We start from the raw sequence: 24,444 nt of genomic DNA on the forward strand, positions 1-24,444 counted from the left end.
CCAACTCCCTACCTGCCCCCTATGGGGGCCTCAATCCCACCCTGCCACTTACCTGTGGGAGCTACTCTCTAGGCTGTCTGGCAGCTATGTGCATATACATGCACATGGCACCCCCTGCCTGACCACCCTCCTCCTGTTCCCTCCTAGCTCTTGCAGGCTGGAGCTCTGCCAGCCTGCAGAGGGCTCATTGCAAAGTGGCAAAATCCATAAGTTTCTCTGCTAAAATGAAAAATGCATGTTTTACTCCAGTAAGCAGGAAAATTTGCATTTTACTCTGTTTTTCTGTGGAAAACAGAAAACCCAGATCCCTGGTGATAAACTGTAGAACTTCCCTTTGACAGGTCAGCCCTATAACTTGGCTAGGAACAACAATATCCCTCTCATCAGTTTTGTACTTTTCTCCACTAGCCAGGATCCCCCTTTTTACATGCAACACACTCACCACTGATGGTTTGTTTGTGCTCACTGGAACACCTGACACCCTGAATTCTGGGGCATTTTGCTAGAGTTGGTCTCAGGTCACAGCTCAAAATTTAACAATAGGTGCCATTATCATATCTAGGTATGAGAGCTGCACATCATATCATTACTCCCAAGGTTCCAAAGTAACCCAGCCATCACCAACTTGTTTTGGTGCTTGGATCAAAAGCTTCACACCCCAGATCGACCCATTCACCCCCCAAAATAAGACAGCTTGGCTCTGTTGCTTGGGCAGCATATGAGCCCACTCCTGCTCCCAGGGTTAGTGTACCCCACTCACACTGTGTCATGCCTTCCCCACCTAACTTTTGGTGCACCCAGCATTCAAGATTTGGGTGCCTGAATTCTGATGGGTCTAGCTACAAGGTTTCATCTGGCAATCCCAGTCATTGACCTTGAAGAACACAGTCTTGCTCTGTTGCTTGGGCAGCATATATGAGCTCAGCCCTGCTCCTGGGGTCAGTGTACCCCATTCACACTGTTGCATGCCCTTACCCACCTAACTGTCAGGGCACCCAGAAGGTAAGATTCAGGTCCTATCTCCAAATATAAAATAGGTTAGCTCAATGGAAGCACACATCCCTTCACGCACCAATAGGTACTATTAGAACACTCAAAGTTATGCACAGCATGGCGAAACAGGTCCTGCAGGAGAGCTAGGGGAATGGGCCAATTGTTGACCAAACAGCAATGGATTTCAATTAAGCTCAAATTAAAATTCTGGTTTTACCAGCAGCGAGTCTTTAGAACCATTCTGGACAATCAACATGACAACTGGTGTCAGACTATGACGGTTATCAATGGCACTGCCTTGACTCACAAAAGACAAAACTCGAAAAAATGTCTGCTGAAGGCACAGATGACACATGTATAACTATGCATAACTTTATATGAGGTAAAGAGGTTTTGGCACGTAGGATACATATGCTGAGACCAGGTCATAAAGCATCAGGCACTGCTGCAACCAGTGTCTCAATCATCATTCCTCACTTGCCTAAGCCAGTGTATGAATCCATTGCTGAGCAAATTAAGGAAAGGGATGACAATTGTGACTGGGAATAGTGTTGTAGTAAGATCAAGTCCCTAAAATGTGCTTTCCATCGAGGCAAGGACAATAATTCTCATTCTGGAGCAGTACGCAGAGTAATCCCCTTCTATGACAAGCTGGCAGCTGTTCTTACAAAGAATGCTGGAGGTGCTTGCCTGCAGTCATTCAGCATGACAGGTGTGCTGGAGACAGCTGCAGAGCCACCAGCCCAGTGCCAATATATGGGCTGTCCTGACAACAGAGTGGGATGTGTGGTAGCCAGTGCTAAAACTTCACAAAAACAGTCCCAGTTGACTGCAGTCTGAGAAGCCACAGGACATGGAGAACCTGGATCAAGAATGAAACTTGAACTTGACTGCAGTCTCCCCATAAAGTTTCCTCAGTATGAGAGAGGAGGAGGAGGAAGAGGATGTCTCAGACTCCACTGTTAACCTAACCCAGGAAGCTTTAAGCTTGCAAGGCAGTTCAGTCTGTTCTGTGCAGAAGATGCCCCAAGAAATGCGAACACTGACTTGTAAGTAATAAGTGAAAGGAAGGAACGGGCAAAAAAATTTCCTTGCACTGTAGTATGGCACTGAGGCTGGGGGTGACTGTAAGAGTGAACTATGTTCCATCTTTGTTCTCAGTCTCACATGCAATGATTGAGTGTGTGAGGGGGAAGGGAGCCTTTGGCGCTAAGATTTATGAGGTCTGTTTTTTCTTTTACCTTCTTGCAAGCTACCCCTACCAATACAGTTGTGGCATACACGGCTGAAAATTGTACACTGGCATGCAATGAAGCTGAGCAAATGCATGAGTACTGCCACTGCCAGTGACAGTCAAGGGAAGGCATGCTGGAGCTACTGGTGACCTCATGCCAAAATCTATCTACGAGTGCTAATTGCTTGGGTGATGACATGCACCAGGTCTTTGGAAGTCTGGAACACAGGGAAGATGCCAATCTTGAAAACCTCATGACCAGCACAAAAGAATTCGTAGAGATAGCTAAAGATTTCCATCTGGGTGATGAGCATAGAGGACCTTTGGCAATAAAGTTTAGACAGGAACTGCTTAAGCATCTTGACAGATTGACAGGGAAAGGGCCTTCAGTTGAAAATGACAGGTGTGCCTCCTCTAACCATAGGAGAGCGCCATTATGCTTTAGGGATGAAGGTGGGCGGGGGGGAGATACAGAGCAGGGATGGGGTGGTCCACTCATGGGCATCAGATTCACATGCTTAAAGAGTGAATTGACCAAAGAATCAGTGGAAAGTTTTAGTGAAGGTCAACAGTCAGTGGAAATTAGGAATGGTGTCTTTAGCAGTTCTTATTATTCTATAGAGAATGTGAGTATCTTACATAGGAAATCAAAACAAAAACTTCTGACAATGGGTGAAGTGAGTCTCTCTAGGGGTGGGAGGGAATGCTGTCTCATCTGCTGTTATCAGCTTTGGTTATGAGCTCTGAGTAGCATTACTTCTTTTAGGTCTCATCCATAGGAAGATGCTGAATGAGCTCATGCCACAGGGTGCAAGGTGGGGAAGGTCCTGGGCAGGGGTAATTTATGGATATGTCTTTCTAGCTGTTAGTATCTCTTCTCTTATGGTTCATTTAGCTGACACTTCAATAAACTATAAGAATAAATTTGCAATGCTTTCCTTTGCTGGTTAATTCATAAAAAAGGAAAGTATACAGTAGCCTAGTCAGCCCTGCTCCCCACCCCCATGTTCCCTGTTAGCACCCCCAGTGCACAAAGGTAGGCAACAGGGAAACAGTACAAGCATTTCTTTATTGAACAGCCACTAGCTGCTTAGCTGTACTTTCAATGTCCCTGTAACAGGGAACCCTAGCCCTGTCACCAGAAGGCAGGTCCACCCCTTTAAGGCCAGAACTTGATGATCATTGCAATTTTCTGTACGTCTCCTTGTGGCTGCTCTTGCAAATGACCCCTGTAACACTGCCCACAAACTGTCGAACCTGTCTGATCAGTTTTTTAATCCAGTTTGCGCATTCATTAAGGCTTTTCACCAGCTGATCTGTTCTTGCATAGGCTGCCTTGTTTGTCCACCTAACAGTCCTCAGCAGGGATGTTGCAATCAGAACTGGAAATGAACAAAAGTAAATAAAATCTACAACACATCCTGTAAAAACACTAATTATTATTGCAGTGTGAGATATGCAGGTTTGGCACCAGAACACAGTATTGACTGGGGTCATTCTTGGGGCGGGCTGGGTCAAGACAGTCCTAGACAGGATAAATGAAGAGACAGTGCAAGGAATGGCTAGGTTGGGCAGTGTCAAGGGGAACCATTAAGGCTTGCTTTGCCTGTGGGCAACTCTAGGATTGGGGGAATGCTGGGGACCCAAAAGTTGAAGACCAAGTGAGAATGCCTAATGCAGAATGAACCCCATTTTTCAGCAATGGTGGATTCATAGATTGTAAGGCCAGAAGGGACCTTGGAAGATCATCGGGTTCAGCCCCCTGCACCAAGCAGAAAAGACAACTGGGGTTAGGTGAGCCCAGCCAAGTGATGGTCCAGTCTTGTCTTGAAGACTTCCAGGGTAGGTGATTGCACCACCTCTGGAGGGAGCTTATTCCACAGTCTGGATACCCTAGCTATGAAGTAGTTTTTCATAATTTTGGGCCTGAAACAGTATTTGAGGAGTTTGTGACAATTACTCCTAGTTTTCCCCAAGGATGACCTGGTGAACAGTTGTTCACCGAGCCTTTGGTGTACGCTTCTGATGTAGCAGTAAGCTGCTACCAAGTCTCCACTCAGCCTTCTCTTTTTCAGGCTGGAGTGTTCCAGATCCTTCAGTCTTTCCTCATATGGCTTGCCCTGCAAGTCTCTGATCATCAGGGATCTAGACTTTCTGTTTCCCATGGAAAAATGGAGAAAACCACAAATTCCCTGTTTTTATTAGAGACAACGCGGATTTCCCTTTTTAGCAGAGAAATCTGTGGATTTTCCATTTTTGGAAAGAGTTCTTGCAGGCTTGCACAGCTCCAGCCTGCAAGAGCCAATTGCAGAAAGGGTGGGAAAGCCTCAGCCCTGCCTGGAGGGAGAGGGAGAAAGGCGGGTCCTAAGACTCTGAGGCAGCCAAGGCTAGGCTTAGACTTGCCCTTCGCCCCAGAAGCCTAGAGGTAAGTGTGCCTGTGGGGCAGGGCTGGGGAAAATGGTTGGGGCCTGAGGGAGCTGGGGGTGCTGCCAGCCCCAGGTGGCACACCACAGCTGGGAGTAGGGCCAGGGGTGAGGGCAGGAGTGCCCCTCTGCAGGGGGCTTTGCAGGCAAGCGATGCAGGGTGCAGTGTGGTGGTGCCCGCCATGTGCAGGGGAGGGGGAAAGGGAGGTTTGCATGCAGCCAGATCACAGCTCCATGGCTGGCTTTGCAGCCACAGCAAGGAATGGTGGCTGGGGGGGTTGGGGCCTCGCATGTGGCAGCTGCTGCCACTTACCTGGAGGGCCATGCCAGCGGTAATAGCTGCTGCCTACAAAACCTCCCACTGCTGCTGCGGAGCCATGCCCAGAGCTGTGCAGCTGGCCGCTGACAGCAGCAGCAGCAGTGTGGTGGTGGCCAGGGAGCATGCAGCATTCTCCACCACCACCCTGTGCCGTGCTGCACCATGCTGCACCGTGCCGCTGGCCGCACCATACTGCACTGCTGCCACCGGCTGCACAGCTCTGAGCATGGCTCCATGGCAACAGTTGAGGTTTTGTACACAGCAGCAGTTACCACGGGCACGGGCAAATGCCTAACGCTGAGCAAACCTCATTTCTCAGTGATGAGCAACCTGCTTGGAAAAAGCCAGGTGCACCCTAAGGAGCTCAGGAACATTTCCCTACCTCCCAACATTGCCACTGTATGCCTGTGAAAACTTGCACAACCAGACAGAGGGGTATGGAAAGTATCTGGGTTTGGCACCAGCATGTGGTGTTGACTGGGGTCATTCTTGGGGCAGGCTGGGTCAAGATGGTCCTGGCTAGGAGAGATGAGAAGACAGTACAAGGAATGGCTAGGCTGAGCAGTGTCAAGGGGAAGATGGACTGCTGAGCACAACAAATTTTAGCACTAAAAACAGACATGATTTAAAAAGGTGCTGGGAAGGAGAGGCTAAAAAAACTGACAGGGTGCCTAGGCTGTGGCTTTGAGTGGGACCCCTATGAAAATTTGGATAGCCAGCATGGCACTGGAGCCACAAAGGACCCGCCGGACTATGAGCGCAGGGTTTGGGTGAATAAGTGTGTTGCTGAGTGCCACCCTTTTGTTAACACTAAAGGACATGATAGTAAAAAGAGGGTGGTGGGAGGGAGAAGTGAGTGAAAAAAATGGTGGGTGGCTGGCTCTGAGACTGGGAGCCACTAAGGCATGGGTTGTCAGTGTGGAAGCTGACCCATGCAGTACCCAGCAGACACAAATGTCAGGGTTCAGGTGAACAGATGTTTTGCTGGGTGCAACAAATTTCTTATCAGTGAGGGAGCTGCATGTAAAAAGAGGGTGATGGGAGGGAGGGAGAAGTCTCCAGTGGCTGCGATGATGGTACATATAGACATGAGAGGTGCATACCTGGCACCCAAATAAACCAAGCCCTACCAAGAGCTGCTGTCCAATTTCTTCTTTCATGATCCTAAGACAGCTAGGATCAATATGTGGTCCCACCACCCCCAGAAAGCTGCAGTTCATTAATTGTTCTTGAGGTTCCCTGTCCAAGGAAAGTTCAATACCCCACCAAAGCCTGGGCAAAGTTGAAAGACCAAATGTGGCATGCTCTGGAAATGTATTAATTTTGGGTGGCAGACCAAAGTATTCACTAGGGTTATTTTGGGGGCAGGGTGGGTCAAGCAGGGGTGCTGTGCATAAACCTGAACCAATTTAAGATCCGTGAGCAGGTTCACAGAAATACGCTTTATACATTTGATGGTAAGGAGAACAAATCCGCCAAGAAGGCAAGGATGTCAGCCCCCCTTGATTCTTCCCCACCCCACCCTGGGTCCTTTTCTTGTTCTGCTTCAGCCTATACCTTTCTACCATTGTATCCTCCTGATATGCCTGCCACCCACAGCAGTCGTTATCGTGCCGTCCAATGTGGTTATTTTCCAGCCACTCAATGTGGTGTGGCTTTACCCCAGCCCACCACCTCCTTCCCTCAAGCATACCAGCCCCACCAACACCAGCAGCAAGGATGGGAACATGAGCTGTTGGTAAGTGTTCTGTTGTGGGGGGACCTGGGGATATGGTGATACGGGAGACAAAGAATTGCTTAGTGTAGGTGTGAACATGTCAGGTTAAATGCTGTGTCTCTCACAATTGCACTCCAGCTGTGCATTGCTTGACTGTAGATGCATCCACACAGACTCCTGATGATGGATATTTAGCGGCAACAAATGCATAGGTATTTTCACAGAAAGCTTGGGGACATATTGCTGGGGAAATCTGCTGTAAGGGGAAAGAGAAAAACCACTATCTCTTCTCTTTTCCTGCAGAACAGCCATCGCATCAGAAAAAGGGGCCAAGGCGAGTTATTATTTTGGATATTTAAGAAGAAAATAAAGTACAGTAAAAGCTCTGCTTTCCAGCATCCCCCAGGAATGGGGGATGCAGGATAACAAAATATGCCGGTTAATTCAGTGGCCCCAGTTGCTCAATTAACCATGTCTCTCCACTCCTTCCGCAGCATCACTGCCCCTCCTGCCTCATTGCTGCCCCTCCCATGGGCCCTGCAGGCCCCACAGGACAGGGAGGTGGGCGCCACACAGCCCCACGCAGCCTGTTATGCCCCCGGGCTGTGGGGGCTTAGCAACACAGATTGCTTTGCCCCATGGTGGGCATGGTGCCCCATGGCGGGCACTTCCGGTTTCACTTCTCCTTATAAGCCAGCATGCTGGTTAACAGAGCATGCTGGCTTGTAAGGTGCCAGTTACCAGAGAGTTTACTATATTATTCTTTTACATATTTGTATCTACAATCAATGTATGCATTGGCAAATACTTTGTGGCCTGGAGCTGTTGGGGATATGTGGTTGTTCCTTAAGGGGCTGGGGGAAATGGTTTATGTATGCTGTATGGGGGGGGTGGGTTCAGCCATGAAGGCCATCCCATGGTATACCGCATGGAATTTCAATGTTGGGGTGTGGGGCATAGCTGTGGCTGTGATAATTGGAATGCTTAAAAAAAATTGGGTGTGTACTAAGTAAGACACAGTAATTTACAATGCCTTAAATCGTGGTTCAGGTATAGAAGCATTCTGATGAGTGGACAATATATATTACCATTGATGGCATCTTTAAAAAGCAGGGATTGTGGGAAATATTGAAAATCTAGTACTGGGAATTTTTAATTTTGAGATACGGCCAGAGAGGCGAATTTAGGAAACAGTGAGAGGGATGCCTAAGTCTAAAACTGTCAGGAGGACTAAGCAAGACATGGGTCAGCCACGTTGAACTAGATGCCAGTGGTACCTCGAGGAACTCAACATCAGGGACCAGTTTTGAATCTGTATCACTTGGGAAAGCCCATTTACTAGCACTGAGGAAAATGGCTGCATAAAAACAGTGCTGCATGGTAGTTTAGACCAGGAAATGTTGAGAGGAAGAACAGGTCTTTCAGTGTCAGGAGCAATGATTAAGACACAGGGTCAGCAGTGTCAAACTGGACACCAGCAGACACTATTGTAAATGCGTTTCGGTAAGCTACACCAGTTGTTTTCCTGCAGAGGAGCTCCCATTAAAAAATGAGGGCTCAAGGGTGCCTGGCATAGTTCAAAGTACCCAACCTTTGAGACACCAACACACATTGTAGCTGTAAGTAGAGTAAATTTTGAGTCTGCTAACAGAAACAGGTTTCACTACAAAAATAACTTTTAATTAAATTAATTAACTTATTAAGGAACAAGGAATGATCTGTAGGCAGAGCATTAATCGATGTCCAGCTCCTGTGTTGAGCTCTGCAGCAACACCTGCTGTAAAAAGGCATTAATTACACAAGACAGCTGACAACTGAACTGCGAATTTACCACTGAACTGAAGTGGCACGTGATGGCCGAGGGCTGTCAGAACAAGTAAAGTGGTGTATTTAGCTGTATGACACATGTACTCATGACAAATTTGCCATGATAAAACTAGTCTTCCTAGAACAATTTGCCACTATCAAACTAAAATACATTGGAGGTGGTCTAAGTTGCTGTGCTCAAACAAAATTTGACACAAAAAAGTACACATATACATGGTGACACCATTATGCTAGACAAATGATTTTTTTTGTCACTCTTCATCACATGTATATGGTCAAATCTTAATGTGTACAAGTGCCCTGAGACTCTGGTCCCAGGACTAGGGTACCTGGACTGAAGCATCCTAGACCCCAAGGGCTCAAACCAGATCTTTGTGTCTGAGAACTGGAGGACCAGAGCTTAGACTCAGTCTGGGCCTGTTGGCTTAGGAGTACACGGAACCTAAAATATAGTTTTACTCCAAACAGGCTTGGGACAAGGCCAGATTGTAACAACACCCAACCCTAGCTGACAGGTTTTCAGGCATGGAAAATTCCTCAAGTTGATACAACAGGTAATTTCTCTCCTTGTTAGAACTGGGTTATGTTGACTCAAGAGAGCTAACTCCATTGACAAACCTTGTTTTTGTGTTTCAGAACTGCAGCACTTAACAAAATGGATCCTCTTGTTACAGTTATAACAGTGCTTTACAAATTCAGCATGATGTCTGGGGCCATGTTGCCTTCCACATTTTCTGAAAGCCAGTCTCCTTGCCAATGGAAAAATCCTCCCTGGCTTTCTTTGCCTGCCTTCTTTCATACCTAATACATGCACAGTGTCTTTTGGTGCATTCAGCTCTGCAGCCGGGATCCTCACAGTTGCTGCTGCCCTGAAAATCTAGGTAGTCTTTTTTCTAGGGACAAGTTTCCCTCATGCAATAGCCTTTTTTTGTAATGCAGTTTCTGCAATGCCACAGATGATCCAATCTATAATCAGGGAGACTGTAAAGTTCCCCAAAACACAATTCTTAGTCTCTTTGGTTCAGTAACATTGATTTATATTTTCTCCTGTTGTTTATTTTCACATTAAAAATCTGTGTCTTTCAAGGGTCACATTCTTTTTTGGCATGCAGTATTCCTCAATACTTGTCTTCTGTCCCCACAGCTGCTAGGTACCATTTCAACCTTTATCTTAATGCCTTCAAAATCTCTGCTGTATTTCCTGACGACAATAGGGCAGGTTGAGGAAGCAACATTTACATGACTTACTATCTTTTAATTAGACCAGTGTTTCTGAACCAGAGTGCCACAAGAACCTGCCAGTGTGGTGGTGGTGGTGGTAGTGGTGGTGCTGCCACCATCATGGGGTGAAATTGCCTCAAGTGTCCTGTCATGCATGGCTTTGCAAATATTATTGTCAGTGGCTCTGAGGTTTCCTCAGCCAATTCCTTTGGCAATCTCAGACGAATTTCATGAGGCCCAGTTGACTTAAATTTGTCTAAAGCTCTCTGACGTGTTCTTTCCATTCATGATCTTTAGTACTTCCCCTTGGATTTTTTTCTCCTTTTTGTAAAGACAAAGCCAAAGTAATTATTGAGCAATGTGACCCAGTTGGCAGCTGCAGATTCTGACACTATATCTAGGCAGCAGGGTCCACCTTTATACAATATTTCCTTTTATTGTAGAGGGGAAGGGGGATCAGAGTAAGCTGGCATGAGAGAAGGCTTCTCAGAGCTGCAACACATCTCTGTTGTACCCATCCTTGTACCTGCACTCAGTACACTGTGGGTATTTATGACTGTGAATGCACCCTCCTGAGCCCCACACTTTCTCATGTGAAACATAGAAATATAGCCTTGACTAAAGGGGGTGGGGCCAATACTGAGGAAAGGGAGCGCTCTCTAGGGCTGTGTGAAATTTCACTGGCTGTTTTGTTTCGATGCTGTTTCAACTTGTTTCAAGCTCGAAAGAGCGAAAACAAAATGAAGCACTTCAAAACAGCCTCAAAACGAAAGGAGAGTAGTCAAAATGTTTCAAAACGTTTAAAGTTTTGAAACTCAGGCAGGGCTGCTGCAGGGAAACAGAAAGGTAGGGGGGTGGGGGTGGGGAGGCAGGACTGCTCTCATATTGACTGTGTAGCTGGCCAGTGACTGATCCTTACCTGAGGTTCCTTCCAAGCCCAGCGCTCTGGGGGAGGGCTGGAAAAACAGCATAAAAGGCAACACTGTTTGACCTGTCGTGCTTTCTGTCACCCATGTCACAAATTTGCTTGTCTGCAGCCTGAGGTGCAGTTTCCCAGAAACCCTGGCACCTGTCTCCTTGAAACCCAGCAGGCTTTATGGCTTTATCAGGGGCAATCATGCCTGCAGTTTTCACCCCCGTGTCTTAATGCACACACAGTCACACATCACAAGTTTTGCTTGCCAGCTGCCTGAGGTGCAGTTTCCCGGAAACCCCTGCACCTCTCTCTTGGAAAGCGTGCAGGCTTCATGGCCTCAGCAGGGGCTACCATCTCTGCAGTTTTCACCTTGCTGTGCCTTAACTCACAGTGTCACCCATGTCACAAGTTTTGCTTGTCGGCAGCCTCAGGTGCAGTTTCTCAGAAACCCCTGCACCTATCTCCTTGAAACTTGGTAGACTTTGTGGCCTCAGCAGGAGCTACCATGCCTGCAGTTTTCACCCTGCTGTGCCTTAACACACACAACACAAGTTTTGCTTTCAAGAATTTGAGGTGCGGTTTTCCAGAAACTCCTGCATCTACGTCCTTGAAACATGGCCTCAGAAGGAACTACCATCCCTGTAAGTTCCATCTGAATCAGGCAAGACTAACAAAGTTATAGGAAATTCGTAGTTCCCCATTATAGCCTATAGGTGAAATGTCAAAACAGTGTCGACATAGCAAAACAGTTTTGACAAAATGAAACAGAATAGTGGTTTCAAAATGACGTGAAACTTGAAACTAAACATTGTACCATTGAAATGGTGCTGTTTCGCACAGTTCTAGTGCTCTCCTACTGTAACCAGCCTCTGCCCCTGCAGTAAAGGTCCCTAGTGCTGCAACTAGGAGGTGGCATCTGCTGGGAAAGCAGGATGTATGCTGGAAGCTTCCCAACCTGCTATTTGCAGCATTCATCATCCCCTGAAGCATGATTCATACTTGTGCATGCAACACTGGCATCCATTCCATTGTCACAGTCATTGAGTCCCCAAGACTTGGACTTTACTGATAAAGGGCTTTTTCTTTCCCTGAGCAGTTCACTTCATCCAGCCAGACTGGGATAAATCCTTCTCCATACTTAGTCCCACGTGGAGCTTATAATGCTGCCGCACAGCCTAGCTACAGCATCTTCTAATCCTCAGCCTTTATCACACATGGTTCTCTACCAATTGTTATGAAGCAACTCAGCTTTCCCTGGACAGCGACTTCAGCCATTCACCACCCAAACTTGTATCTTTACTGGACCAGATGGGCCTGCAAATACCCCAAAGAAATAGGCCCTTTAGACAGATTCCTGAGTATCAGAAGGGTAGTACTGCTGGGACATGTGGTACCCTCTGGTGATACCACATACCACCACAACTTGTCAGGAACTTCCTCATCTCCACTGGACATGTCTATGCATGAGCTTTAATGCTCATTAGCTTATTTTAATGTGCATTAAAGCATCGCAAAAGTGTACTTTTCCTAATGCTTATTAAAATAGGCTAATGCACATTTTTCTAGTACTTCACAGTGGAGGTACTAAATTTAATACGCATTACCTAAAGTGCATTAAGAAACATGTAAACTCACCCACTGATAGGCTGCAAAGCCCTGGAGGGAAGGGAAGAGGAGACACACAAGAGAAATCCTGCTTGTGTATGTTACCAGAATTCTGAGGAACATTTTTGGATCTACAAAAAAATGACACACTTTCAGGACTAATTAGATTTACATGGACTAGCGCATTGGGATGGACAGCTGAAGTATCCTAGGTTTATTGTCCCTAAGAAAAACTCTAGGCTCTATTCTAATCATTGGGACGAATAGCTAATTAATGCCCCATTGTATGGTCATCAAACATGGTTCAAAGAGAGCAGGGATGGAAAAGTTGTCTCATAGCAACTACTAAATCTCTTGCTGCAGTGCAATGCTTTCTAGCAGCTTGTTGTAACAGAGAGGGCAGCACTGATGCTGAGAAAGGACCACCTTTGGGATAAGCCCTAACTGCAAAAAAGAAGAGCTGAATGAGTCAAACCCCACTTTGTTCAGCTGCCAAAGTGACACAATGAGGGAGGGTTACCTGTGCATACCATGCCAGCATCTTCTCCATGGAAGCAGTTATGTTCTGCTGTAAATGTACATTCAGAGAGGGTAGCTTGTCCCAGTGCAGTTAACTCATCCAGCCAGATGAGGTCAGGCCCTTATCCAAAGTAAGCATCTTTTGGGTTTGCTATGGCTATCCCACAGACCAGCTGCTTGCAAACAACCTCAGCATCTTTTATATACCAGCTATCATTGTACACACTTCCCCACCAATCATTATCATAGAATCATAGAAGTAGGGTTGGAAGGGACCTTGTAGATCTTCAAGTCCAACCCCCCACCTGGGTGGGAGAAAAGACTGGACTCAAATGAGTCTAGCCAGGTAGTCATCAAGCCTCTCCTTAAAGATCTCCAGGGTAGGAGCCAGCACCACTTCCCTAGGAAGTTGGTTCCAGCTCCTAGACATCCTAACTGTGAAGTAGTTCTTGCAGATGTCTAATCTAAACCTACTCTCTAATAATTTGTGTCCATTGTTCCTTGTCTTGCCAGGGGGCACTAGGGGAAACAGTGTCTCCCCTAAACCCTTCTGATCCCCACTAGTGAGTTTATAGACAGTCAACAGGTCCCCCCTCAGCCTTCTCTTGTGAAGGATGAACAGGTTTAGGTCCCGCAGTCTTTCAATGTAGGTGTCCGGGAGTTACCCAGACTAGGAGGCTCCGGGAAGCCCCTTTGCCCCAGACGCAGGGGGTGGAGCGAATGCTTACCCAATCCAGGTACCCGGACAAGGCGGCACAGTTAAAAGACAGCTCGGGATCAGACCCGGACCAGGGAGTGACGGGACCAGAAGTGCAGAGATGGATGCTAGCAACCGGCAAAGGAAAGGAGGTGCGGATCCATGCCGCCCAGTGCGGAGCAGCAGGACCGGAGCTGCCAGGGCAGATGCCAGCCGCCGGCAAGGGAGCGGAGGGGCGGATACACGCCACTCAGCGTGAAGCCCGGATGTTCTGGAGCAGCAGTAAGGCGATGCAGGGATGCACAGCAAGGAAGCTGGGATCCGGCGGTGAGTCGGATGACTGAGGCGTGCAGGAGCCGCAGGATCCTGTGGGTGAAGGGCGGAGTGGAACCCCAGTGCCTGCTAGGGCGTATGGACTCCAGGCGGTGGCCCCGCTATGCGAGAGCAGAGGAGGGGCGCGGGACCCTTCCCCTGGAAGGGCTACAGGGATAGGAGCAGACTGAGTGGAGGAGATGGGAGGAACTTCATATACGAAGGCCAGAAACGTCGGGGACACTATTCCTCAACAGCTCTGGTGACGTAGGACTGAGATTGCTTGAAAGAGCGATAAGGATGCTCACCCCAGAGGACCGAGCGAGGGTGTATGGGTGGAGGAGCCCTCAGCTAGCTCACGGACCACCAGTCTCAATTTCGGACATTTTTGCACGCACCGCACAGAAATCCAACTGAACCAGGAAAACATCAAAGTCGTGGCAGGCAAGCACAGCGCACGCAGATTGGGAGAGAGAAGGGACTGGTTATAAAAAGAATGGACACTTGGACCGAACAGCCGGATGAGCGATAGGCTCGTTCACAGTGGTGCATTGGCCGGGAAATCTCTAGCAGCGGCCTTCCTGATGCCAGTTGGTGGGGCCAATGGAGCATTAGGCCAGTTTAGTGGGCACGGAAACTCTGCAACAGGTCATGAGCCTGCTGGTACAGATATTACAGCAACAGCAGCAGCAGGCCATGTGCCAGACTACGCTGCAAGAGCATATGTTGCAGCAACAGTTATGGGTGCACAAGGGGTTCAGCGAATGTTGCATGCCCAAAATGACGAAGGAGGATGACCCAGAGGCCTTTTTGGAAATATTTGAACGAGCAGCGTTAGCGGCAGGCATTGAGAAAACCAAATGGGCGGGTCCATTGGGGACACTGTTGATAGGTCAGGCACAAACAGCCTATAGGAAAATGTCACGGACGGACGCACTAGACTATGATGGAGTAAAAGCACAGATATTACACCGGCTGGAAATCACGCCGGAAAAACATTGCCAAGCTTTCTGAGCAAAGAAGGCAGGGGAGAGGAAGTCACCCCGTGCGCTGTGGCAATGCTTGGCGGACCTCCTGAATAAATGGCTGAGGCCAGAACTGTTGTCTAAGGAGCAAGTGTATGATCAAATCCTCCTGGAGCAATTTATTAATGATCTCGAGGAGGATACTCAAAGGTGGGTAAAATGCCACTGTCCCATGTCATCGAGAGAGGCTCTGCAGCTAGCAGAACAATTCGACACAGCTCAAGGCGGCCGTAGGCAGGTGAAAACTGCGAAAGGGACAGAGGCCCCGGTGAACAGGAGCATAGATTTTAAGATGGGTCATAAGAAGACCCCACTTAACCTAGCTTGTTTTACCTGCAGGCAGAAAGGGCACATAGCCAGGAATTGCCCTCGAGGGAGTCAATTTGGCCTAGCTAATGAGCCAGATTTGGCAGATGGGCGACTGGGACAAGGACTTCCTCGGGAGGTTGAGTCCATGGAATGTGAGATAGGCGGCCAGGGACAAGACCTTGTACAACCGTTACCACAGGTTCAGGCGTGGGTGGAGGGGGTTCCGGTTCAGGCAGTAGTTGATATGGGCTGCGTGCAGTCTTTGATTCGGCCCTCTCTGATCCACTGGGAAAACACGCCCCGATGTTCCGGGGTCTGCATAGGCAGAAGAGTTATGTAGAGCGGAGATTGCTGACTGTACGGGTGCAGGACATTCAGCGGAGCCTACCCATAGGCCTCAAGGAAGAGATCCTGTACCCAATGATCTTAGGCAGGGACTGGCCAGAAATATTTGACCTGCTGGTGGCGCAATGGGGGATTGGCAGAATCAGAGACGGGTTGGTGGGCGCCGAGGACGATGGACCAAGGCATCTGGCACTAGAAGACATGGCTCCAGCCAGCCAATTCCGGGCTGCACAAGAGGCAGATCCGGAACTTCAGTCATTTCAGGAGATAGATGCAGCGGGTGCCAGGGTTCAGGTAAGACATCCCGAACGCGGTGAGACATTCCCGAGGGTAGAACTCTGAAACGGCCTGTTGTATAGGATCTGACGGGGTGGGCCTGAAGGGAAGGAAATGGCAAGTTGATCATTCCCTGGGTTTATCGGGAACAGCTGTTATGGCTAGCCCATAAGAACCCACTGGCAGGACACTTAAGTAAGAATAAGACCGAGGCACGTTTGACCTGGTGGTGTTTTTGGCCACATTTATATGAAGATGTGGAGAAGTATTGCCAAACCTGTAAAGAATGTCAAAGGGTGAGCACGCATAAACCCCCGAAGGCACCATTGATATTTATGCCCTTGATCAGGGAACCATTTGCAAGAATAGCGTTGGATGTGGTGGGACCGTTACCCCAGGGGGTGGTAGGCCATCAGTACATATTGGTTCTAATAGATTATGCGACCAGGTTTCCAGATGCAGTACCCTTGAAAACCGTTACAGCCCCCAAAATTGCAGAGGTACTGATGCAGTGGGTATCTAGGTTCGGGATTCCCCGGGAGATCGTTACGGATCAGGGGTCCAATTTTATGTCGGCCGTATTGGGGGCGCTGTGTAAAGTACTTCGTATACGTCACTTAAGAACGGCGGTATATCATCTGCAGACTAATGGTCTAGTCGAGCGGTTTAACGGCACTCTAAAGAGCATGCTGAGAAAATGTACCCAGAAAGAGCCCAAAAAATGGAGTTCAATGATTCCCCCTCTCTTATTTGCCGTGAGGGATGCCCCCCTCAGGCCTCGATGGGATATTCGCCCTTCGAATTAATCTTTGGACACCGGCCCCAAAGCCTATTAGATCTGATGCGAGAAGGCTGGGAGGCTGACCCTAGCCCAGGCCAGAGGGCACATGAGTTGGTACGGGATCTTAGGGAACGGCTACAGACAGTACAGGATATAGCTCAGGACAGGTTGGAACAGGCACAAGTTAAGCAGAAAGAAAGGTATGATGAATCCACGCAGGTGAGGGAGTTCGTAGTTGGGCAGAAGGTACTCGTGCTACTACCTGATGCCACGAGCAAATTCCTAACGCAATGGCAAGGCCCATTTGTGATCACGAGACGGGTGGGACCCGTAGATTATGAGGTGAGGCGTCCCGGAGCCAGGCGGGAGAAACAAATTTACCATGTCAATCTATTGAAGGAATGGCACGAACCAGAAGACCTTCTGATGTCCCTGGGCCCTGAGGGGGAGGGGTGGGAGACCGATCTAGAGGGTCTTCCACAGGGCCAAAAGAACAAAAGCGGGGTACAGTTAGGGGAACAGCTGGAAATGGCCCAGCGTCAACAACTGGAGGGTGTAGTGGAAGAATTCCAAGATGTTTTCTCAGACCAGCCAGGGAAGGCGCGTGGGGTGGAACATAAGATTGTCACTAGGGAAGGTCAGATAGTACGCGAAAGATGGCGGCGTATCCCTTATTACAAATGCCAACTGATTAAGAGGGAGCTGGAAGAAATGTTAAAGCAAGGTGTTATAACACCCTCACGCAGTCTGTGGCACAGTCCTCTAGTGCTGGTAGAGAGAGCGGATGGCACTCTGAGACTCTGCGTAGACTTTAGAAAGCTCAATACATTCACTCGGTTTGATGCTTTTCCAATGCTGCAAGTGAATGATTTAGTGGAGCGCATCGGCCAAGCACAGTTTATTTCGACTTTGGATCTGTCCAAGGGTTACTGGCAAATTCCGCTACACCAGCAGGACCAGCAGAAAACAGCTTTTGGTATCCCTTGGGGCCTATTTGAATTTAAGAGAATGCCCTTTGGACTTAATGGGGCGGCGGCTACATTTCAGAGACCAATGGACTGGGTGCTTGCACCATACCAGGGGTATGCGGCCGCATACCTAGATGATATTGTCATCTATACTGAGACGTGGGAGCGGCATCCACAGGCTCTCTGGGCCGTTTTGAGGGAACTAAGGCAGGTGGGCCTGACAGCCAACCTGGGCAAGTGTGCTCTGGCCTGACGCAAAACAAAATATTTAGGATTCCTGGTCGGGCAGGGTCGGGTGCGTCCCCTGGTGGACAAAATTGCAGCTATTAAGAACTATAAACCCCCAGTCACCAAGAGGCACATGTGAGCATTCCTGGGTTTAATGGGCTATTATAGGCGATTTATTCCCAAGTTCGCAGAATTGTCCAGGCCACTGGTGGAGGCCACGAAGGGCCAGCGGAGAGGGATGGTCGATTGGAACGAAGAACGACAGAGGGCATTCGAAGAACTAAAGAAAGCTCTGTCCCAAGAGGTAGTACTACACACGCCCAATTTTGCTGCCCCGTTTACCTTACAGACGGATGCATCCGCGTATGCCTTGGGTGCGGTGCTATCGCAAGAGGTGGATGGACTGGAACGGCCGGTGGCGTACGCCAGCTGGAAGCTGAATCAATAAGAAACAAGGTATTCCGCTATTGAAAGGGAATGTCTGGCAATTCGGTGGGGGGTCAGCTATTTCAGATACTATTTACTGGGGAGAGAGTGTAAATTGGTTACGGACCATGTCCCTCTGAAGTGGCTTCACACAGCCGAAACTGACAATGCCCGGATAATGCGGTGGGCATTAGTGCTCCAACCTTTTCACTTCCAGCTGGCATATAAACCGGGGAAACTAAATGTGGTGGCAGACTTCCTGTCCAGGTGTGGAGAGGAGGGCCACAGGGTGCCCGGGGTGGAATGCTAGGTTACAAGACCCCTAAGTAGCGTCTTGAGGGGCGGGAAGTGTCCGGGAGTTACCCGGACTAGGAGGCTCCGGGAAGCCCCTTTGCCCCAGACGCAGGGGGCGGAGTGAATGCTTACCCGATCCAGGTACCCGGACGAGGCGGCACGGTTAAAAGACAGCCTGGGATCAGACCCAGACCGGGGAGCGATGGGACTGGAAGTACAGGGACGGACGCTAGCAACCGGCAAAGGAGAGAAGATGCGGATCCACGCCGCCCAGCGCAGAGCAGCGGGACCGGAGCTGCTGGGGTGGACGCCAGCCGCCGGCAAGGGAGCAGAGGGGCGGATACACGCCACTCAGCGTGGAGCCCAGACGTTCTGCAGCAGCAGTAAGGCGATGCAGGGACGCACGGCAAGGAGGCTGGGATCCGGCGGTGAGTCGGGCGACTGGGGCGTGCAGGAGCTGCAGGATCCGGTGGGTGAAGGGCGGAGCGGAACCCCAGTGCCTGCTAGGGCGTATGGACTCCAGGCGGTGGCCCCGCTATGTGAGAGCAGAGGAGCAGTGCGGGACCCTTCCCCTGGAAGGGCTACAGGGATAGGAGCAGACCAAGTGGAGGAGACGGTCAGAACTTCATATACGAAGGCCAGAAACGTCGGGGACACTATTCCTCAACACCTCTGGTGATGTAGGACTGAGATTGCTTGAAAGAGCAATAAGGAAGCTCACCCCAGAGGACCGGGCGAGGGTGTAGGGGTGGAGGAGCCCTCAGCTAGCTCACGGACCACCAGTCTCAATTTTGGACATTTTTGCACGCGCCGCACAGAAATCCAACTGAACCGGGAAAACATCAAAGTCGTGGCAGGTGAGCGTGGCGCACGCAGATTGGGAGAGAGAAGGGACTGGTTATAAAAAGAATGGACACTTGGACCGAACAGCCGGACGAGCGATAGGCTCATGCACAGTAGGGTCTGCCCTGTAGTCCCCAGATCATGCGGGTGGCCCTCCTCTGGGCCTTTTCAATGTTGTCCACGTCCCTTCTGAAATGGGGCGCACAGAACTGGACGCAGTACTCCAGCTGTGGCCTGACCAGCATTGCATAGAGGGGGAGGATCACCTCCCTGGCTCTACTTGAGATGCACCTGTGGATGCTACTTGAGATGCACCTGTGGATAAACCACCTCAGCTCTCCCAATGAAGTGAGTTGGGCCATTTGCCAATCAGAGTGTGCCAGTCTCTGTCATGATGTCCCTGCAGGCATACCAGAGAAGAAACACTATGGGCAATAGTAAATAGTAATACTTTTGAATCTGATCACATGCAATGCTGGGGATCATGGAACCTCACAGGGAACACTCTCTGTGCACAGTGATTATATGTCTTGAGTTCACTCCCCACCCTGACATGCAACCACCTCAGACATGGAACAGGATACTGAAACGTTGGGCTCATCTACACAAGATGTTTACTGCACAGTTGACTAATTAACTGCATCATAAACATCTCCATGTCTACACATGATCCCCTATTAAGGTGTATGAAACTAATAAACTCCGCAGTAGGGTAGTACTTGTATTTTTTGTGTGCAGCAGCACACGTGTAGCTGCTAAGCCAGCTGACTGGGGCACTTCAGTGGTGGGGCTGCCTGCCAGGTAGCCCCTCAATGAAGTACCCTCATGCCCCAGCCAGCCCCCCCGAAGCACAGTTAGACCAGTTGGAGTAGCCCCGGGCTGGCAGGATGACACCCAGGGCCCCTGCCAGCTAGGGCTGCTGCAACCTAGATCAATGTGCTGTGGTTTGGGCACATGTGTAAAGCTCATGCCCAGGAGCTTCCTGGGAGCAAAAAATGGCAATAAACTCTGCAGTTTATTGCTGCTTCCTAATGACATGCTCACAAAAAACAAAAAAAGGTTGGCTGTATAGGATAGGAGACAAGAAGGTATGTCCAATCATAGATCTGACAGGTGTGTTCCAGAGGTGGCAGAGGGTTGCACGCCGTGCTACACATATCTCCCATCAGTGCAAGCCCACTTGCCTGCATGACACTACAACAAGTGGGTCAGCACCTGATGTGGCTGCCACTCTTATGCCTGCAGCACAGACCCTTGTACTGACCTGGGTCCCTGCAGTCATTTTAGACTCACAGAGGAAAAATTGGTCTGTTGTTCAAGGACCCCAACCCAGTTCCTTGCATATCCCCGAGCATGGGGATGAATGGGGATTACCTGAGCCCACAACACTACTATCTTCTCCATGGTTACAGGTATTTTTTCCACAAGACTTCATTTTGCATTCAAAGAGGGAAGCTTCTGACCCTTTGCAGTTAACATCACTCAGCCAGATAGGGTCAGATCCTTGTCCAAAGTGAGTCTTATGCAGTGCTGATATGGCTTTCCAACACCCCAGCTGCCTGTATACCACCTGGGCCTCTTCTAAGTCCCAGCCATCAGTACAAACAATGCCCCAGGTATAAAACACTTTGACACACCCAGAACAATGATCTGGGCCATCCATTACACAGAATTTATCTTGTACAGAAACAGCTGCACCTGCAAACACACAGAAGGAAAACCGCAGGGAAAAATCTGTATTAGTGATGCTGAAGAATTACATGTGTAACAACAACTGCATGGTCAAGAACTCCCTCCCCACTGCTCCATGCAGCCAGCCCTGGGGTAGTAATAGGCAGGTGAGGCAGGCAAGGAAATCTGGGTCAGCAACCTATACAGAAAGTGTGGGAGGGTCCTGGATCCAATCACAGCCACAGAGGATGTTAACATTCTGGACTAATACCTAAAAGTCACAGTGGTCAGAACAATGGAACTGGGAGCTACGGGCTTGATAGGGAGCCCCAAAAGAAGTAGTTCCTGTGAGAGACTGCAGGCTCCATCTGACATTGTATTTGTCCAATGGGATCAATGGCCTGAGAACTGTACTATATTGTTGTTTGGTGCACAGTTTAGAGGGAGCAGAGATGGCAGAAAGCCTCTTTTTCTCACTGTGACCCTTGTAGCACAGCTCCTCCTAGCATCACCCTGGGGCTCTGACATGACATCACCAATTACTGATTCTGCACTCCACTCCTTGAATTGCAGACATTGGATCACACTGTATGGTACAATTAACATCATCTAGCCCGTTATGATCAGATCCTCACCCAAATTTAGCTCTACCTAGTGCTGTTATTGCTGCCCGATGGTCCAGCTGTCTGCATACCACTTCAATATCATGTAAGTCCCAGTGGTCACTGAACACAGTTCCCTTCTGATCATTATGAAGCACCTCAACTCTCCCTGCACAGCGATTCAGGCCATCTGCCAGTCAGAGTGGACCTGGATCTGGAATCCCTGTGTCTGCAACCAGCCCAAAGAAAGAAATTATGGGAAGGCAGCACCTTCCACTGGCAAGCCAAACTAGCTTTAGTGTACAGTGACTGCATGTCTTGAGCTCACTTCCCACCCCTGAGTTGCAGCCACTTTGGGGATGGAACAAATATACTGAGACATAGAAAGCAAATGAATGTAGTCTGTGTAGGACAGGAAGCAAGGAAGCATTCCACGTCTGATCACATCTTTGACAGGTGTTACAGCTTCAGGGAGAACCACCTGAGGTAAAAAACATTCAGAACAATGGGGATTAACAGCCAGACTCTTGGCAACATCACTCCAGGTTTCTGTTCTCTATCTGTTGGGTGTCAGGCTCCATCTGACACCCAATCTAGCCAGTGGAATTTAGATTCCACACACTACCTCATTGTGATACGGTGGGACGGGGGAAGTTAGAGGAATCTAAGATAGCAGAGTCTCATGTTGTGCTACACACACCTCTTCCATCAAAGCAAGCCCCCTTCCCTACACCGCACTGCAACAAAGGGGTCAGCACCAAATGTGTGGAAAGCCTTCCCATAATTTCTTTCCTTAGACTGGTTTGCTCCCAGCACAAACACTGCAATAAGCCCTGGGATCACTTCAGACTCATAGTGGGTGCGTCTACACAAGTTGTTAACTGTGCAGCAGCCAAATAATACTGAGCCGTATCATGTCACAGCGCCAACAGTGTTAATATGCTACTGTGCAGTATTATTAGGCTACTGAGCAGTAGCATCACTTAAAAGGCATTCGCCACCACAACTGAACAGTAACTCTGGTTACTATGCATTTTATTTAATACTTGATACAAGTACTAAATTCTTGTTTGTCCTTCATGGGTGGAGACGACTGTATCCAGCAGAAGGGGGGTGGAAGAAGAAGAGAGAAAAGAAGTGGGAAAGAAACAGGGAGAGAGAAAAAAGGAGAAAAAAGGAAAAAAAAGAGAGGAAAGCAAAAGGAGGAGGGTGGAGGCTATGTTGGGTGGGTACATAGATGATTTATAAGCCCGATCTTTGCTTTGAACACTGCTGCAGCAGGGGCAGGAAAGTGATGAGTACTGGATACGAGAGGTTTTCATTTTCTTGGCCACACGTTTCTTCATTGCTTATGCCATGCATTGCTGTTTGAAGGCCAGTGCTCCATTCTCGATTCATAGATTCACAGATTCATAGATTTCTAGAGTCGGAAGGGACCTGGTAGATCATTGGGTCCAACCCCCTGCTCCAGGCAGGAAAGAGTGCTGGAGTTAAGTAACCCCAGCCAGATGCTTGTCTAACCTCCTCTTGAACACCTCCAAGGTGGGGGAAAGCACCACCTCCCTTGGAAGCCCATTCCATATTTTGGAAACCCTTACCATAAAGAATTTCTTCCTTATGTCCAATCTAAATCTATTCTTCTTCAGTTTGTGGTCACTATGAAACTATGAATTATTTTTGGTAACCCCAAGGGGCGCCCTAGTAAACAGAGTGTCCCCTATTCCCTGCTGACCCCCCTGATGAGTTTGTAAGCAGCCACAAGATTGCCTGCCAGCCTTCTCTTGCGGAGGCTGAAGAGATTCAGGTCCCTCAGTCTGTCTTCATAGGGTCTTACCTGCAGGCCCTCAACCATATGAGTAGCCCTTCTCCAAACCCTCTCAAGGTTGTCCACATCCTTCTTGAAGTGCAGCACCCAAAACTGGATGCAGTACTCCATCTGCAGCCTCACCAATGCCACATAGAGGGGAATTATCACTTCTCTACACCTGCTCATGATGCACCTGCTGATGCAAGAAAGAGTGTGGCTAGCCTTACTTATTACCTCATCACACTGGTGATGCATGTTCATTTTTGCTTCAACCAGGACTCCGAGATCTCTTTTCACTGTTGTGGTACTTGGAATGGTACCCCCCAGTCTTTAGGTGTGTTGGAGATTTTCTCCCCAGGTGCAGCATCTTGCATTTGTCTTTGTTAAATTGCATCCTATTCTGATTCTCCCACTTCCCCAGTCTGTCCAGATCTGCCTGGATTCACCCCTTGCCCTCCAGTGTGTTTACTACACCCCATAGTTTAGTGTCATCTGTGAATTTGGACAAAGCACTTTCAACCCCTTCATCCAGATTGCTGATGAAGATATTAAACAGTACTGGTCCAAGGACAGAGCCTTGGGGGACACTACTGCCCACATACCTCCAGGGAGAAACCTACCTATCCCACCACTCTCTGGGTGCATCCCATAAGCCAGTTTTTCACCCACCTTACTGTGAAAAAATCCACATCACAGCTACTCAGTTTGCTCATAAGAATTGGGTGTGACATTGTGTCAAAAGCCTTTTTAAAATCCAGGTAAATAATATCTACTTCCACTCTTGCATCTAAGCACTTTGTGACCTGGTCATAAAAAGAGACCAGGTTAGTCAGGTCCAGCTATAAACCCATGCTGGTTGCCCCTTAACATTGTGTTACCTTTAACATTGTGTTACTCAAACAGTTGTGCCAGTGGTTCTGCTATGTTATTGGCCAATTCCTTTAGTAGCCTTGGATGAAGATCGTTGGGGCCCACCGACTTGAATACATCCAGCCCTTCCAAGTGCCCCTTCACTAGATCAGTGCTAACTATTGGTGGATTGGTATTACTATCACTCCAGAGTAAAGACTCACTGGGAGGTGTATT

General features: G+C 48.7%; 1 protein-coding gene and 1 long non-coding RNA gene across 5 annotated transcripts in view; one reads left to right on the plus strand and one right to left on the minus strand.

Moving 5' to 3' along the window:
• On the plus strand, positions 1–23,534 carry LOC149864362 (uncharacterized). The gene is made up of 3 exons (XR_016442644.1): positions 1–2,042; positions 8,982–9,067; positions 9,150–23,534. It is a non-coding gene; the product is annotated as an uncharacterized LOC149864362 (long non-coding RNA).
• Positions 1–24,444, minus strand: part of LOC149864361 (scavenger receptor cysteine-rich domain-containing protein DMBT1-like) — a 98,613-nt gene that overhangs the window by 70,433 nt on the left and 3,736 nt on the right. The gene's annotated exons all lie outside the window — the stretch shown is intronic.

Source organism: Crocodylus siamensis, chromosome 5, assembly GCF_052110815.1.
Source record: "Crocodylus siamensis isolate JL-2025a chromosome 5, ASM5211081v1, whole genome shotgun sequence".
In the NCBI taxonomy this organism is placed as follows: domain Eukaryota; kingdom Metazoa; phylum Chordata; order Crocodylia; family Crocodylidae; genus Crocodylus; species Crocodylus siamensis.